General features: G+C 40.8%; 1 long non-coding RNA gene across 1 annotated transcript; it reads left to right on the top strand.

Annotated features, from left to right (window-relative positions):
* The first annotated feature begins 939 nt into the window (after nucleotides 1-939).
* Nucleotides 940-15,889, top strand: LOC117515089. The gene is made up of 3 exons (XR_004562042.1): nucleotides 940-1,109; nucleotides 5,813-5,817; nucleotides 15,878-15,889. It is a non-coding gene; the product is annotated as an uncharacterized LOC117515089 (long non-coding RNA).
* The last annotated feature ends 780 nt before the right edge of the window (nucleotides 15,890-16,669 follow it).

Genomic DNA, 16,669 nt, shown 5'->3' with positions numbered 1-16,669 from the left:
ATTATTATTATTTTAATTTGCATACACAGGTGGGATCTTGGAGTACACTCTTGTCCAAAGCAGAGCATGTGAGCCAAAAAGGGAGAGTGAATAAAACCACAGAACAGAGGTGAACACGAGCATGATTTTTTCTGAACAGAGATACAGAAATTCTATACAAGTAAAATTCTAAAATTCAAGTGTGAATGTTAAATCTCTGCTGCTGCATAGACACATGTAGAAACAAATAGGCACATGCAGCATGTCTTATCATTCATTATACAGGTTAAAACAGTAACATAAAAGTTCTCATAGGTCCCATCCTATCTCAAACATTAAAATACACTAAAATATATTCAAAACAAAGAATAAAATACTTGAGATATAAGGTAAGATGAAGTAAATAACTCTCGAAGATCCACAAGCTTTACCGCTTCTTTGTTTGGACAAATTGACCGCTATGACCATTGGACTTGATAAGTGCCAGGGGCCTCATGTACAAACCATGCATACACACAAAAACCTGGCGTACACCCGTCTCCACGTCCACATGCAGATGTATCAAAAGTGACGTGAGTGTGGAAATGTGCAGTGCATCATGCAAACATCCAGGCTGGCTTACATACGTTTCTACAGCTATTGTTCCACTGCAGACATGTAGAGGTGACACCGTTAATACTGTGAAAGCATGAAGTCATCAGAATGATGTGCACATCAGAGACACACTGATGAACATTTAACACACTCACATATTTGCAAAGTGATGTGTAAAATGGCACTAAGTGGCTGCGTTGGCATCAGAAGTCCTTGCAAATGGTGGAATCAGACATGAGGATTTTCTTGCAAATGACAATAATTGGCTCATAACCCGACTGAGATTACTAAGGCCACTGTTACTGGAGTTGCACACAGATCTGCGGCTGGCCCAGAGCGCAATCTAGGGAGGGGCCAGACGGTTGTCTGTGCCCACACAGGTGCTGACCATGCTGGGCTTCCTGGAAACAGGGGCATTCCAGTGTGAGCTAGCCGATCAGTCAGGAGCGTGCCAGTCAAGCTTGAGCCGAGCCATGTCAGATGTGTGTAACGCAATCATCTGAATGTCATCAGGCACATCACATTCCAACATTAAAGTGCCATTTGCAGCGAGAGCTGGTTTCCATGTGATCGAAGCTATTGACTGCACACATGTTCACATCATGTGTGGTGTGCAAAGGCGCGTCAGGCTGTGGTGGCTGGCATAGTGCACGATGGCTGCTGCTTGTGTTAAAATAGTTTATTTGTGTAACTGATCCGAACGTACACCAGCGCGGGCACATTTGTGCATGTGCGCATTCAAATATGTTTAGTATTATTATTATTATTGTTATTATTATTATTATTAATGCCGTTTTTTATTTTTGCTTGATGGTGAGCTACAGAGCTTCTTAACAGGCTTCTTATGTTCAGTATTTGTCAGTAAAAGTGTGTAAGTTGTGAATGTCACACTGTCAGCAGAGGCACGCCTCACCTTTTTAAGCTCACAGCATGTCGGCCTCACGCACATGTCCCGTCGCTCTCACAAACATTTTTCCAGTTTCATGATTAATCCGTTTAACAGCGTACAGAATAAACTGTCCCTGTGTCTCTCCATGTATTTTCCAGTCATCTGTGTATAATTTCCTTCCTGTGTTCATGTTGTCTGATGTGGCGTTGTGTGGATTCCCTGCTCAAAGGGCCTATTTACATGAAATTGCATATTTAAATAGGGCGTGGCCAGGGAGGAATTTGGTTCCACGGTAAATTCCATGTTCAGTGGGATGAGTTCAGTGGGAAACGGAACTGCGTGGTTTCATGCCTATGCACACTTTCATACATCTGAATATATTTGTGCTTATGCCAGATTCAGGGTTTTGGCGTACGCCAACTTTAAGTAGAAAGTCCACGCAAGTCTTTCTACATGAGGCACCAGGGCCTACGTCAGGGAGGTGACCAAGAACCCGATGATCACACTGTTAGAGCTCCGGCATTCCTCTGTGAAGAGAGGAGAACCTTCCAAAAGGACAACCATCTCTGCAGCAATCCACCAATCAGGCCTGTATGGTAGAGTGGCCAGAAGGAAGCCACTCCTCAGTAAAAAGCACATGGCAGGTCACCTGGAGTTTACCAGGTGATTCCATTAGACCAGTATTTAGTCAAGCTGCACACACTGAGCAAATCTTGTGAATTTCAAGACCTCAGAGAGTCTTCAATAAGAGATCACATTGTTTGTGGAATTACAGATAATGGATTAAGAGAAAGGCTGCTGCAAGAGAATAATTGGAGGCTGGACAGGACTGTGGATTTCTGCAGGGCTGCACAGAGCTCTCGTGCACAAATAAAAGAGCTAAGTAAAGCAGAAATTACAGTATATTTCATAAAAACAACCCACCATCACGAGAAACGTCATGTCAGACAAAAGAACAAGAAAGAGGCAGCGATAAAATGCACTAAATGTGGAGGCAGTCATACTACAACATCATGTCCTGCATATGGAAAAACATGTAATAATTGTGATAAAAAGAATCATTACGCAAGACGCTGCACAGCTAGTATCACAAAGAAAAAGTGTACACAGCGGAAGAGGAACCAGAGGAACTTTTTGCTGATGTAGTTCAGGCATCAAGTGAAAAAGAGGAATGGATTCTGCCAATTATTGTAAATGAAACAATAATTCCATGTAAAGTGGACACTGGAGCCCAAGTGAACCTGCTGTGTCCAGCTGATTACAGTACACACAAAGTGAAAAGCAAGATTCATCCTGTGAAAATAAAGGTGACAGGTACACTGGAGAAACTGTGCCAGTTAAAGGCAGCTGTATCTGCACTTTACAACACAAGGGGCAGTGTAGGTAATTTTTTTTTTTTTTGAGTATTTAAGATCAAAATTAAACAACAGTTTGAAATTTATCCTTTCCTGGTGTGCAGAAGGAAGTGGTGTCAGCTCTGGAACCATTATCTTAATAGACCCATTAATTTATGGATTAATTTATGGATTTTTACATGCTACTGACAGCCCCATTTCCACCGAGTGGTTTAGGTCAGAGCTGAACCGTGTTTTTGGTGTCATAACAGATATTCTCACTGACAGAATTCTTTTGATTGGCAGGCGAAACGCTTATATTGACCAGCGCACTCACACAGTGTCATACAGATTCTCCACTCCACACGGAGGCAAAACTGACTACTTTCACATTATTTTATTGTTTTGTGGATCATGGGAATTTCATCATGTGCAGACTGAGATGTTATGAGCAGATGAGGCGCTACAAGTCTTTTAACTTGCAGCGCAAAGTGGCCCGCAGTGGAACAAGAGGATCTATTCACAGCAGACTCAAACCATCAGCCACAGACGCAATGAACAGATTACACCTGTAGACTGGTGCCAAAACTGGAAATGTTGACACCTACAGGCAAATGTGATAAAAAAGTTGGCAAATGATCTTATACTTGATCAATTTGGGTGTGCTGATTCCAAATCTGCCATTGTCCTCCCGTGACAAAATGATTAAAATTTTCATGACGGGTTTTTTTTACTCACTATTACTAACCCTACTCCTATTCCTATCCCCAACCCTAACCTTAACCATATCCTAACCCTACTCCTTCCCCTAACCATAACCACCCCCCCGCTGCACATTTAATTACGTACAGCCATCACAGAATGAATTAGAATGAATTCAAGGTGAAAATTATGCACTTTTCATGACAATATGACGAGCCAGTAGATTAATGTATATTTCGTGCTGCTGAATCACAACAATCCGTGAGACTGGGTTGGAACAGCATAGGACTTACTTCGCTGTGTGCACATCTCTCAATTTTTTCTTTAATCTCCTCTTCAGTATCGACTTTCAGCTTTGCTTGTATTACTTCAATGTCTGTTTGATTTTCAAGTTTTTTCAGTTATTGACGATGAGCTTCAATAGTTTCTTCCATTTCTATTTGGGCTTTCTTTACTACAGCTATGTGCAGCTGCCTCTGCTCTTGTTTGAGATGCTAGGTGACATAAGGTCAGAATGAGGGCTGCGTGCAGTTACTCAGGAGGCCGTAGATACATATATTGATCTGGCATATCCATTATCAAGGTGCATGCATAATTTTGCCTTTTCTGCTACAGCATCAAACCCATTTTCTTCTTCTCTTAGTCGTAGTCTCATTAACCGCAACAAGTCCAAAGTTACAGCAGAGCATGCAACAACTTTCCTCCGAATTTCTTGGCTTGGGGCTGTTTTCCTTCTAATGTTGTCGTACGTTTCTTCCAATTCAGAATCAAGCATTTCAACATCGTCCATCACGTCACATAAGTCTTTTCCTGATCATGCTTCCTTTAATCCTGTGCGAGTGTCCCTTACTTTAATTTTCCACTTGTCATAGACTGATTGGAACTTTCTTTCCTTTTGCACTAACTCTTGTTCCTTGAGTTCTTGCATTTTAGGTGTAAAATGTCTTTCAACGGAGGATTTTCTTATTTCTCTTTCAGGCTGATCAGTTACAGCATACTTTACATTTACCTTTCATCTTATATCTGCCTCTGCAGGGGAAGCTGGGGCACAGTGGATCAGAAATGTTGTTTTGTGGCAGCATAAACACATGATGAATAGGTTTAGGTCATTCTATTGTGGATTTAATACAGCAAGTTATTGTTTATAAGGCTGTGTTATTTATTTATCCCCAAGTGTAATTTACAGGTGTTTAAAATTGGGGGACAGTGAATCATCTTAGAATATAATGAAAAAACACATGATTATAAAGATTTCCTCAAAATTATTAAATATATGCTGATGCATATACAAACTATAATCCAGCAAACCAGTTATGTAATGTGTGAGTATAGTGATATAAGTCCTAGAAACTATTATAAATACAAATGTCATGATTTCTGTTCAAATGTGAAAACAGTTGCTTATATATACAAATTATAGAAATAATTCATGGAAAAATAAATGTATAAGCTTCAACAAGTAATATTTGTCATCCACTTGATACTGGGGCTTAAATCACTTTCTAGACTGATTCACTGTGCCCTGATTCACTGTGCCCCAAGTGCATTTAACACACGTGTCATGTTATCAAACAGCTGGTAGTGTGGAGAAGACATAACACATGCTCATCAGTTGAACGGGGTAGTTTTCTAACTAATAATTTTTGGGCCACCTTTCCTCTGTTGTGAAAAATAAAACAAAGACGCTGACATCCACAAAATTTACTTTTGATAGGAAAAAAACTGACTTCACTTGCCACTTAGTTTTACCCTTAATGTATCAAAAAACAAAACACTAATTTATAAGGGGGATGTCTTTATACATAAAAATATGGCATAAGTGCAGCAAATACAGTTGTATGCAAGTGTTTGGGCACCCTTGATAATTTTCATGATTTTCCTTTATCAATCTTTGGTTGTCTGGATCAGAGATTTCAGTTAAATATATCATATAGCAGATGAACACACTGATATTTGAGAAGTGAAATGAAGTTTTTAGTATTTACAGAATTGTCATTTTATTGATTTGAATACATTTAGTACTAATTATTGGAACACAAAATTGGTTTGGTAAGCTCACTGACCCTTGACTTCCTTACACAGGTGAATCCAGTCATGAGAAAGGGCATTTAAGGTTGCCATGTGTAAAAGTTTACCCTCTTTGCATTTCTTCTAATAAGTGGCAACATGGGAGCCTCTAAACAACTCTCAAATGAGCTGAAAACAAAGATTGTTCAACATCGTGGTTTAAGGGAAGGATACAAAAAGCTATATCAGAGATTTCAGCTGTCAGTTTCCACTGTGAGTAACATAGTGTGGAAATGGAAAACCACAGGCAGAGTACTACTTAATTATGGCCCGGAGTGGCAGGCGAAGGATGGTGAGAACAGTCATAGTCAAACCACAGATGTGCTCCAAAGACCTACAACATGATCTTGCTGCAGATAGTGTCTCTGTGCATCATTCAACTATACAGCACACTTTGCACAAAGAGATGCCAGATGAGAGAATAATGCAGAGGAAGCCTTTTCTGCGTATATGCCACAGACAGATTCGTTTGAGGTATGCTAAAGCACATTTAGACAAGCCAGCTTAATTTTGGAATAAGGTGCTGTGGACTGATGAAACTAAAATTGAGTTTGGACATAACAACGGGCGGTATGCATGGCAGAAAAAGAACACAGCATTCCAAGAACAACACTTGCTACCTACAATAAAATTTGGAGATGGTTCCATCATGCTGTGTAGCTGTGTGGCCAGTACAGGTACTGGGAATCTTATTAAAGTTGAGGGTCACATGGATTCCAGTCAATATCAGCAGATTCTTGAGAACAATGTTCAAGAATCTGTGACAAAGTTGAAATTGCACCGGGGCTGGATCTTTCAACAAGGCGACTCTAAACACTGCTCAAAATCTAGGCATTCATGCAGAGGAACAAGCACAACATTCTGGAATGGCCATCTCAGTCCCCAGACCTGAATATTATTGAAAATCTGTGGTGTGATTTTTAAGCGGGCTGTCCATGCTCAGAAACCAACAAAGATGAGATAGTTTGTAAAGAAGAATGGTCCAAAATACCTTCAACCAGAAACCAGACTCTCATTGGAAGCTATAGGAAGTGTTTAGAGGCTGTTATTTCTGCAAAACGAGGATCTACTAAATATTGATGTATTTTTCTTTTGGGATTCCCAAATTTATGCACCTGCCTAATTTTGTTTAAAGAATTATTGCACACTTTCTGTAAATCCTATAAGCTTCATTTCACTTCTCAGATATCACTGTATTTGTCTGCTATATGATATATTCACCTGAAATTGCAGATCCAAACAACCAATGATTTATAAAGGAAAATCATGGAAATCGTCAAGGGTGCCAAAACTTTTACATACAACTGTATATATGTACTTTTGCTGATACAGCTACTGATTCACTGTGCCCCATGATTCACCGTGCTCCGGTTTCCCCTACATACTTCCCCTTGTTCTTGAAGCTCATGGTCAGTTTGGTTATCATTTTGTAACAAGGGATTAGAGGTCATTTTGTTTTTTTGTTTTTTGCTTTATTTTCCGTCCTTTTGTTATTCATGTGACTCTATTTATCCACCAGTAGCTGAGGCCATTTATAATTGCACAATTTGACCTTAGGAAGCGCATCTGAACTCAGTCTTGCTCACGCAGATGAAACTTTGAACTCTGAAGCCTTGGCTTGCTGCAGGATGTGAAGATCTCTGGCGCCGCCTTGTGGGTGCAGGATGAAACAGCCTCAGTGCGATGGATCAGGTCACGTTTTTAACTGTAACTACTCTGGTCTGCTCAAAAGGACTTTATGCTCCTTACTGATGTCCACAGACTTTTATTTATTTTATTCAGGTCGTAAAACAGCCATGGAACACCGTGAAAACGTGCACGTGTGTTTGACCAGTAACAGAATGATATCATAAGCAGATTTTTTGTCTTTATCAGAGTTTTACGTATTGTTAGATATATTTGTGTGTTCAATTCTGTTTTTCTTTATTTGTTTTCTGTACCTATACTGGAATTAAAGTAGTTGGTTTACTTAGGATTCTAGTCTTAATTTTCACTCTTTTTCTTACTTTTCTTTGTTCTCTGTTGGTATGTGCAGGTAGAACCGGAGTTAACCGGTTTCTACCATTTAGGACAAAGAGAGTTATTATAAATCATATGTCGGTTTCAGCATTTTATCCGGATATTCCACTGTTAAAGGAGATTTTTTTTAATGAAAGACGTGCGGGCGGATTGCAGCATCGGCTCGCAGCCGCCGCGACGCTCCGCCACAGGAAAAACACCTCTGTTGGAAGCCTTAAGGACAAGTTGGAACATGTCCAGCTGTTAAACAATTTCTCATATACAAACTCCACTGAAAGCCATCAAAAGCCGCCTGGATTTTACAAATGGTTATCAACAAGGAGGTGTTTTTCCTGTGCCGCCGCACCGCACCGGCTGCGTACCGACACGCGGACCCGTCCGCACGTCTTTCATTAAAAAAATCTCCTTTAACAGTGGAATATCCGGATAAAATGCTGAAACCGACTTCTTCTGAAACTTCTCTGTTCTCTCACGACGTCCTGGATCAATAGAGCCTGAAATGTGGAGGTTTTCAGCTTGAAACAGGCTGACAACGGCGCCTGAGAGCGCTGCACGACATCTTGCTCCGTGGGAAGTCCTTAAAGCGACAGTATCACCTCAAAATCTCTCATCAGCCGTTAAAATTTTCCCCGAAAACCAGCTTAATTTTTCGAACCATGTCCACTTCGATGTGTCTCACAGTTTTAGAAAAAATTTTGATCAAACAAAGCGCCAGTCTCTCAGCAACTTCTCAGACAAAGGAATTCCGACGAGGGGCTGGACGACTCCTCCCACAAGGAGTGCTCACAGGCGAATGACGTCACCGACAGGCGTGGAAAAACTCACGCATGCGCACGAGGGTTCAAGCATGTCTGACGTAAAAACATATGAATGAAATCCATATAGTTTTTGAAAAAAATAAAAAGGACCTATACTTTATCGACAGCCCTCGTACAGCATACAAATCTATTCTAAATAGCCTCTAAGAAGAGACAGACAAAGCATAAAAAGAATGCAAAACTTGAACATAAAGGTACATAAAAGGGTGGTGGGGGGGTGGGGTGTAGTGTTGATTCTGGGGGTCTGGTTAAGTTAAATTTTGTATATTCTGGTGAATTTTAATGGGTATTAAGCCCTCTGAAACAAAGAAAACTCTGTTCAAACTGTTAAGTAAAAACACAGTATTGATTATGGGGGGTATGGGGGATCTCCCCCAGAATTTTTTTTAAAAGAGCAAGTCAAATTTTGTATATTCTGGCAAATTTTAATGGGTATGAAGTCCTCTGAAACAAAGAAAACTCACTTCAAACTGTCAAGTAAAAATTATTTGTCTTCTGTAGTATTATGATCTGTTCTAATCCAGTGAAGGCGCCATATGGGTGCTGTGTTGCTGGCTGTACAGTCAATAAAATACAAAATTAGGGCCTAAAGCAACTGACAACGTTGTTCTGCTTTGGACAAAGTAACACTGTCACAAGTTTTGAAAACGCATGCACATTGAGAAACTCAAAACTGGCTTATTCACATTTAATCTGTAAAATGCTCTCACTCGTAAAACAAACGGGCTGCAACTAACGATGATTTTAGCAATCGATTAATCTTTTTTTTTTTTACTTACATGTGAGTTTTGCCATTATTTCTTGAAGTGAATTATTATTAAAAGGCCTTTATCATGCAACATCAACGTTTGAGCCTGTAATAAAGTTGTCAAGTCAAATCAAATCAATTTTATTTATATAGCGCCAAATCACAACAAACAGTTGCCCCAAGGCGCTTTATATTGTAAGGCAAAGCCATACAATAATTACGGAAAAACCCCAACGGTCAAAACGACCCCCTGTGAGCAAGCACTTGGCGACAGTGGGAAGGAAAAACTCCCTTTTAACAGGAAGAAACCTCCAGCAGAACCAGGCTCAGGGAGGGGCAGTCTTGTGCTGGGACTGGTTGAGGCTGAGGGAGAGAATCAGGAAAAAGACATGCTGTGGGGGGGAGATCAATCACTAATGATTAAATGCAGAGTGGTGCATACAGAGCAAAAAGAGAAAGAAACACTCAGTGCATCATGGGAACCCCCCAGCAGTCTAAGTTGCTGGAGGTTTCTTCCTGTTAAAAGGGAGTTTTTCCTCCCCACTGTCGCCAAGTGCTTGCTCACAGGGGGTCGTTTTGACCGTTGGGGTTTTTCCGTAATTGTTGTATGTTGTTGTATTGTTGTATGGCTTTGTCTTACAATATAAAGTGCCTTGGGGCAACTGTCTGTTGTGATTTGGCGCTATATAAATAAAATTGATTTGATTTGATTTAAGTCTATAGAAGCATAACTAAGGGATGGTTCAGGGTCACCTGATCCAGCCCTAACTATAAGCTTTAGCAAAAAGGAAAGTTTTAAGCCTAGTCTTAAAAGTAGAGAGGGTGTCTGTCTCCCTAATCCGAATTGGGAGCTGGTTCCAGAGGAGAGGAGCCTGAAAGCTGAAGGCTCTGCCTCCCATTCTACTCTTACAAACCCTAGGAACTACAAGTAAGCCTGCAGTCTGAGAGCGAAGCGCTCTATTGGGGTGATATGGTACTATGAGGTCCCTAAGATAAGATGGGACCTGATTATTCAAAACCTTATAAGTAAGAAGAAGAATTTTAAATTCTGTTCTAGAAGTAACAGGAAGCCAATGAAGAGAGGCCAATATGGGTGAGATATGCACTCTCCTTCTAGTCCCTGTCAGTACTCTAACTGCAGCATTTTGAATTAACTGAAGGCTTTTCAGGGAACTTTTAGGACAACCTGATAATAATGAATTGCAATAGTCCAGCCTAGAGGAAATAAATGCATGAATTAGTTTTTCAGCATCACTCTGACACAAGGCCTTTCTAATTTTAGAGATATTGCGCAAATGCAAAAAAGCAGTCCTACATATTAGTTTAATATGCGCATTGAATGACATATCCTGATCAAAAATGACTCCAAGATTTCTCACAGTATTACTAGAGGTCAGGGTAATGCCATCCAGAGTAAGGATCTGGTTAGACACCATGTTTCTAAGATTTGTGGGGCCAAGTACAATAACTTCAGTTTTATCTGAGTTTAAAAGCAGGAAATTAGAGGTCATCCATGTCTTTATGTCTGTAAGACAATCCTGCAGTTTAGCTAATTGGTGTGTGTCCTCTGGCTTCATGGATAGATAAAGCTGGGTATCATCTGCGTAACAATGAAAATTTAAGCAATGCTGTCTAATAATACTGCCTAAGGGAAGCATGTATAAAGTGAATAAAATTGGTCCTAGCACAGAACCTTGTGGAACTCCATAATTAACCTTAGTCTGTGAAGAAGATTCCCCATTTACATGAACAAATTGTAATCTAAGATAAATATGATTCAAACCACCGCAGCGCAGTGCCTTTAATACCGATGGCATTCTCTAATCTCTGTAATAAAATTTTATGGTCAACGGTATCAAATGCAGCACTGAGGTCTAACAGAACAAGCACAGAGATGAGTCCACTGTCTGAGGCCATAAGAAGATCATTTGTAACCTTCACTAATGCTGTTTCTGTACTATGATGAATTCTAAAACCTGACTGAAACTCTTCAAATAGACCATTCCTCTGCAGATGATCAGTTAGCTGTTTTACAACTACCCTTTCAAGAACTTTTGAGAGAAAAGGAAGGTTGGAGATTGGCCTATAATTAGCTAAGATAGCTGGGTCAAGTGATGGCTTTAAGTAATGGTTTAATTACTGCCACCTTAAAAGCCTGTGGTACATAGCCAACTAATAAAGATAGATTGATCATATTTAAGATCAAAGCATTAATTAATGGTAGGGCTTCCTTGAGCAGCCTGGTAGGAATGGGGTCTAATAGACATGTTGATGGTTTGGAGGAAGTAACTAATGAAAATAACTCAGACAGAACAATCGGAGAGAAAGAGTCTAACCAAATACCGGCATCACTGAAAGCAGCCAAAGATAACGATATGTCTTTGGGATGGTTATGAGTAATTTTTTCTCAAATAGTTAAAATTTTATTAGCAAAGAAAGTCATGAAGTCATTACTAGTTAACCCTCCTGTTGTCCTTGGGTCAAAATGACCCGCCACTGTGTTAAAACCCCCCCAAAAAATCCACTAAATGCTATTTTTTTAACTTGAAATTTTATCACTTTTCCTAGATTGGCCCCAACAGTAGAAAAAGTGAAATGTTGCGTTTATTCACATCTCCATGTAACCTGTACAAAAAAAGGTACAAAGGTGGTCTTCGGGTCAAAATGACCCGTGAGGCAAATAGAGTTGAAATCAAGGTCACAGAGTTATTTACAAACCACAGAATGTTACAATGTTTTAGTTGTGTCTCACATCAATTAGTAGCAGAAGTAAACAAGGCAAATCAGGTGGTGTTCTCGCAGACTGCAGAAGACCACCTGTTTATTTCCAGAGGTTATAAAGGTGCTGCAGATAACAGGACCCCAAATTCTGTCTGTGCTGAAGCCATGAGTGTGCATTATAACGTTGAAGAGGCTGTAGAGCTAATTTTCTCAGATGTCCAGCAAGACAACTGTGATTCAGAAGAGGAAGTGGAGGATGTATCCGAAGAAGAAGATGGGGAGGAATACAACCCAGAGCATGATGAATCATCTTCAGAAGAAGAAGAAAACCCTGAAGCGGAAAGAGAGACTTTCCTTTCAAAAAATGGCAAAATAACATGGTCCTCAGCAGCATATGACATATTTTAGCATATTTTAGCAGCATATTTTATTCACTTTATACATGCTTCCCTTAGGCAGTATTATTAGACGGTATTGCTTAAATTTTCATTGTTACGCAGATGATACCCAGCTTTATCTATCCATGAAACCAGAGGACACACACCAATTAGCTAAACTGCAGGATTGTCTTACAGACATAAAGACATGGATGACCTCTAATTTCCTGCTTTTAAACTCAGATAAAACTGAAGTTATTGTACTTGGCCCCACAAATCTTAGAAGCATGGTCTCTAACCAGATCTTTACTCTGGATGGCATTTCCCTGACCTCTAGTAATACTGTGAGAAATCTTGGAGTCATTTTTGATCAGGATATGTCATTCAAAGCGCATATTAAACAAATATGTAGGACTGCCTTTTTGCATTTACGCAATATCTCTAAAATCTGAAAGGTCTTGTCTCAGAGTGATGCTGAAAAACTAATTCATGCATTTATTTCCTCTAGGCTGGACTATTGTAATTCATTATTATCAGGTTGTCCTAAAAGTTCCCTAAAAAGCCTTCAGTTAATTCAAAATGCTGCAGCTAGAGTACTGACGGGGACTAGCAGGAGAGAGCATATCTCACCTGTGTTGGCCTCTCTTCATTGGCTTCCTGTTAATTCTAGAATATAATTTAAAATTCTTCTTCTTACTTATAAGGTTTTGAATAATCAGGTCCCATCTTATCTTAGGGACCTCGTAGTACCATATTACCCCATTAGAGCGCTTCGCTCTCAGACTGCAGGCTTACTTGTAGTTCCTAGGGTTTGTAAGAGTAGAATGGGAGGCAGAGCCTTCAGCTTTCAGGCTCCTCTCCTGTGGAACCAGCTCCCAATTCAGATCAGGGAGACAGATACCCTCTCTACTTTTAAGATTAGGCTTAAAACTTTCCTTTTCGCTAAGGCTTATAGTTAGGGCTGGATCAGGTGACCCTGGACTATCCCTTGGTTATGCTGCTTTAGACGTAGACTGTGGGGGGGTTCCCATGATGCACTGTTTCTTTCTCTTTTTGCTCTGTATGCATCACTCCGCATTTAATCATTAGTGATCGATCTCTGCCCCCTTCCACAGCATGTCTTTTTCCTGGTTCTTTCCCTCAGCCCCAACCAGTCTCAGCAGAAGACTGCCCCTCCCTGAGCCTGGTTCTGCTGGAGGTTTCTTCCTGTTAAAAGGGAGTTTTTCCTTCCCACTGTAGCCAAGTGCTTGCTCACAGGGGGTCGTTTTGACCGTTGGGGTTTTTCATAATTATTGTATGGCCTTGCCTTACAATATAAAGCGCCTTGGGGCAACTGTTTGTTGTGATTTCGCGCTATATAAAAAAAAAGTTGATTGATTGATTGATATGACCAACACGGCAGGCATGCAGAACAAAACGTCATAAAGATGACCCCAGGACCCACAAGGTATGCTGTTTCTCATGCCCATGACATTGTCTCTACATTCTACCTGTTTAATCACACCAGCAATAGAAAAAATAATCCTGGAGATGACAAATCTGGAGGGTTTTCGCAAATATGGAGACAGCTGGAAAAAGATGGATGAGATTGACCTGCAGGCCTACTTAGGGCTGCTAATCTTAGCAGGTGTATACAGGTCCCGAGGTGAGGCTGCAGCTAGTCTATGGGATGCAGAGAGTGGAAGGCCAATTTTCCGAGCCACAATGCCACTCAAACTCTTTCACACCTACTCAAGACTGCTACGATTTGATGACCGTGAGTCAAGACCAGCAAGACGTGTTGACAGACAAACTTGCAGCCATAAGAGAGGTATGGGACAAGTGGGTGGAGCGGCTGCCCTACCTCTACAATCCAGGGCCTGACGTAACAGTGGATGAGCACCTGGTTCCATTTAGAGGTAATCTGTTTTCATATTTATAATAAAAGTGATTTTCACTATTGATTTCTTTGACTATTTTCTGTGACACTGATACTAATCACTGATGCTAATGTCGTTTGTCCAAAGGTCGTTGTCAAGCCAGCAAAGTATGGGACCAAGGAATACTCGGCTCAATAGAGCTCTGACTCTTTGTCAGCCTGGCTACAGTGCTGAAAAGAAACATGGGGTTGTTCTTATTTTCTTCAATTAGTGATGAGTAGTAAGATGTCCTAGCTTTACGGAGGGCTTTTTTTTATAGAGCAACAGACTCTTTTTCCAGGCTAAGTGAAGATCTAAATTAGTGAGATGCCATTTCCTCTCCAACTTATGGGTTATCTGCTTTAAGCTGCGAGTTTGTGAGTTATACCACGGAGTCAGGCACTTCTGATTTAAGGCTCTCTTTTTCAGAGGAGCTATAGCATCCAAAGTTGTCCTCAATGAGGATGTAAAACTACTGACGAGATAATCTATCTCACTCACAGAGTTTAGGTAGCTACTCTGCCCTGTGTTGGTATATGGCATTGGAGAACATAAAGAAGGAATCATATCCTTAAACCTTGTTACAGCGCTTTCTGAAAGACTTCTACTGTAATGAAACTTATTCCCCACTGCTGGGTAGTCCATCAAAGTAAATGTAAATGTTATTAAGAAATGATCAGACAGAAGGAGGCTTTCAGGGAATACTGTTAAGTCTTCAATTTCCATCCCAGCTAACACAGAACGTCCTTGCAACATTGCTGGGAGGTTACATTTTCGTTGCACAATTAGGAGCGTTCTGTCCACCTACTGGCAACTTCCATCAGGAACGTTTACTTGTTACAGTTTTTGGACGTTTCTTTGGAACGTTGTACTTACGTTGAGGGGACGTTCTATTAACTACATAATTCACCAGCCATAAGTCAGAACAAGATCTAAGGTATGATTAAAGTGGTGGGTGGACTCATTTACATTTTGAGCAAAGCCAATCGAGTCTAACAATAGATGCAGTGTTGAGACTGCCATTCTCAGCATCTGTGTGGATGTTAAAATCGCCCACTATAATTATCTTATCTGAGCTAAGCACTAACTCAGACAAAAGGTCCGAAAATTCACAGAGAAACTCACAGTAATGACCAGGTGGACGATAGATAACAACAAATAAAACTGATTTTTGGGACTTCCAATTTGGATGGACAAGACTAAGAGTCAAGCTTTCAAATGAATTAAAGCTCTGTCTGCGTTTTTGATTAATTAATAAGCTGGAGTGGAAGATTGCTGCTAATCCTCTGCCTCGGCCCGTGCTATGAGCGTTCTGGCAGTTAGTGTGACTCGGGGGTGTTGACTCATTTAAACTAACATATTCATCCTGCTGTAACCAGGTTTCTGTAAGGCAGAATAAATCAATATGTTGATCAATTATTATATCATTTACTAACAGGGACTTAGAAGAGAGAGATCTAATGTTTAATAGACCACATTTAAATGTTTTAGTCTGTGGTGCAGTTGAAGGTGCTATATTATTTTTTCTTTTTGAATTTTTATGCTTAAATAGATTTTTGCTGGTTATTGGTGGTCTGGGAGCAGGCACCGTCTCTACGGGGATGGGGTAATGAGGGGAGGGCAGGGGGAGAGAAGCTGCAGAGAGGTGTGTAAGACTACAACTCTGCTTCCTGGTCCCAACCCTGGATAGTCACAGTTTGGAGGGCTTAAGAAAATTGGCCAGATTTCTAGAAATGAGAGCTGCTCCATCCAAAGTGGGATGGATGCCGTCTCTCCTAACAAGACCAGGTTTTCCCCAGAAGCTTTGCCAATTATCTATGAAGCCCACCTCATTTTTTGGACACCACTCAGACAGCCAGCAATGCAGGGAGAACATGCGGCTAAACATGTCACTCCCGGTCCGATTGGGGAGGGGCCCAGAGAAAACTACAGAGTCCGACATTGTTTTTACAAAGTTACACACCGATTCAATGTTAATTTTAGTGACCTCCGATTGGCGTAACCGGGTGTCATTACTGCCGATGTGAATTACAATCTTACCAAATTTACGCTTAGCCTTAGCCAGCAGTTTCAAATTTCCTTCAATGTCGCCTGCTTTGGCCCCTGGAAGACGATTGATTATGGTTGCTGGTGTCTCTAACTTCACATTTCTCAAAACAGAGTCGCCAATAACCAGAGTTTGTTCCTCGGTGGATGTGTCGCCGAGTGGGGAAAAATGGTTAGAAATGTGAATGGGTTGGCGGTATACACAGGGCTTTTGTTTAGGACTACGCTTCCTCCTCACAGTCACCCAGTCGGCCTGCTTTCCCGGCTGCTCGGGATCTGCTGGAGGGGAACTAACGGTGGCTAAGCTACCTTGGTCCGCACCGACTACAGGGGCCTGGCTAGCTGTAGGATTTTCCACAGTGCGAAGCCGAGTCTCCAATTCACCCAGCCTGCCCTCCAAAGCTACGAATAAGCTACACTTATTACAAGTACCATTACTGCTAAAGGAGGCCGAGGAATAACTAAACATTTCACACC

Source organism: Thalassophryne amazonica, chromosome 8, assembly GCF_902500255.1.
Source record: "Thalassophryne amazonica chromosome 8, fThaAma1.1, whole genome shotgun sequence".
Classification (NCBI taxonomy): Eukaryota; Metazoa; Chordata; class Actinopteri; order Batrachoidiformes; family Batrachoididae; genus Thalassophryne; species Thalassophryne amazonica.
This window is presented reverse-complemented; position numbering and strand designations above follow the sequence as displayed.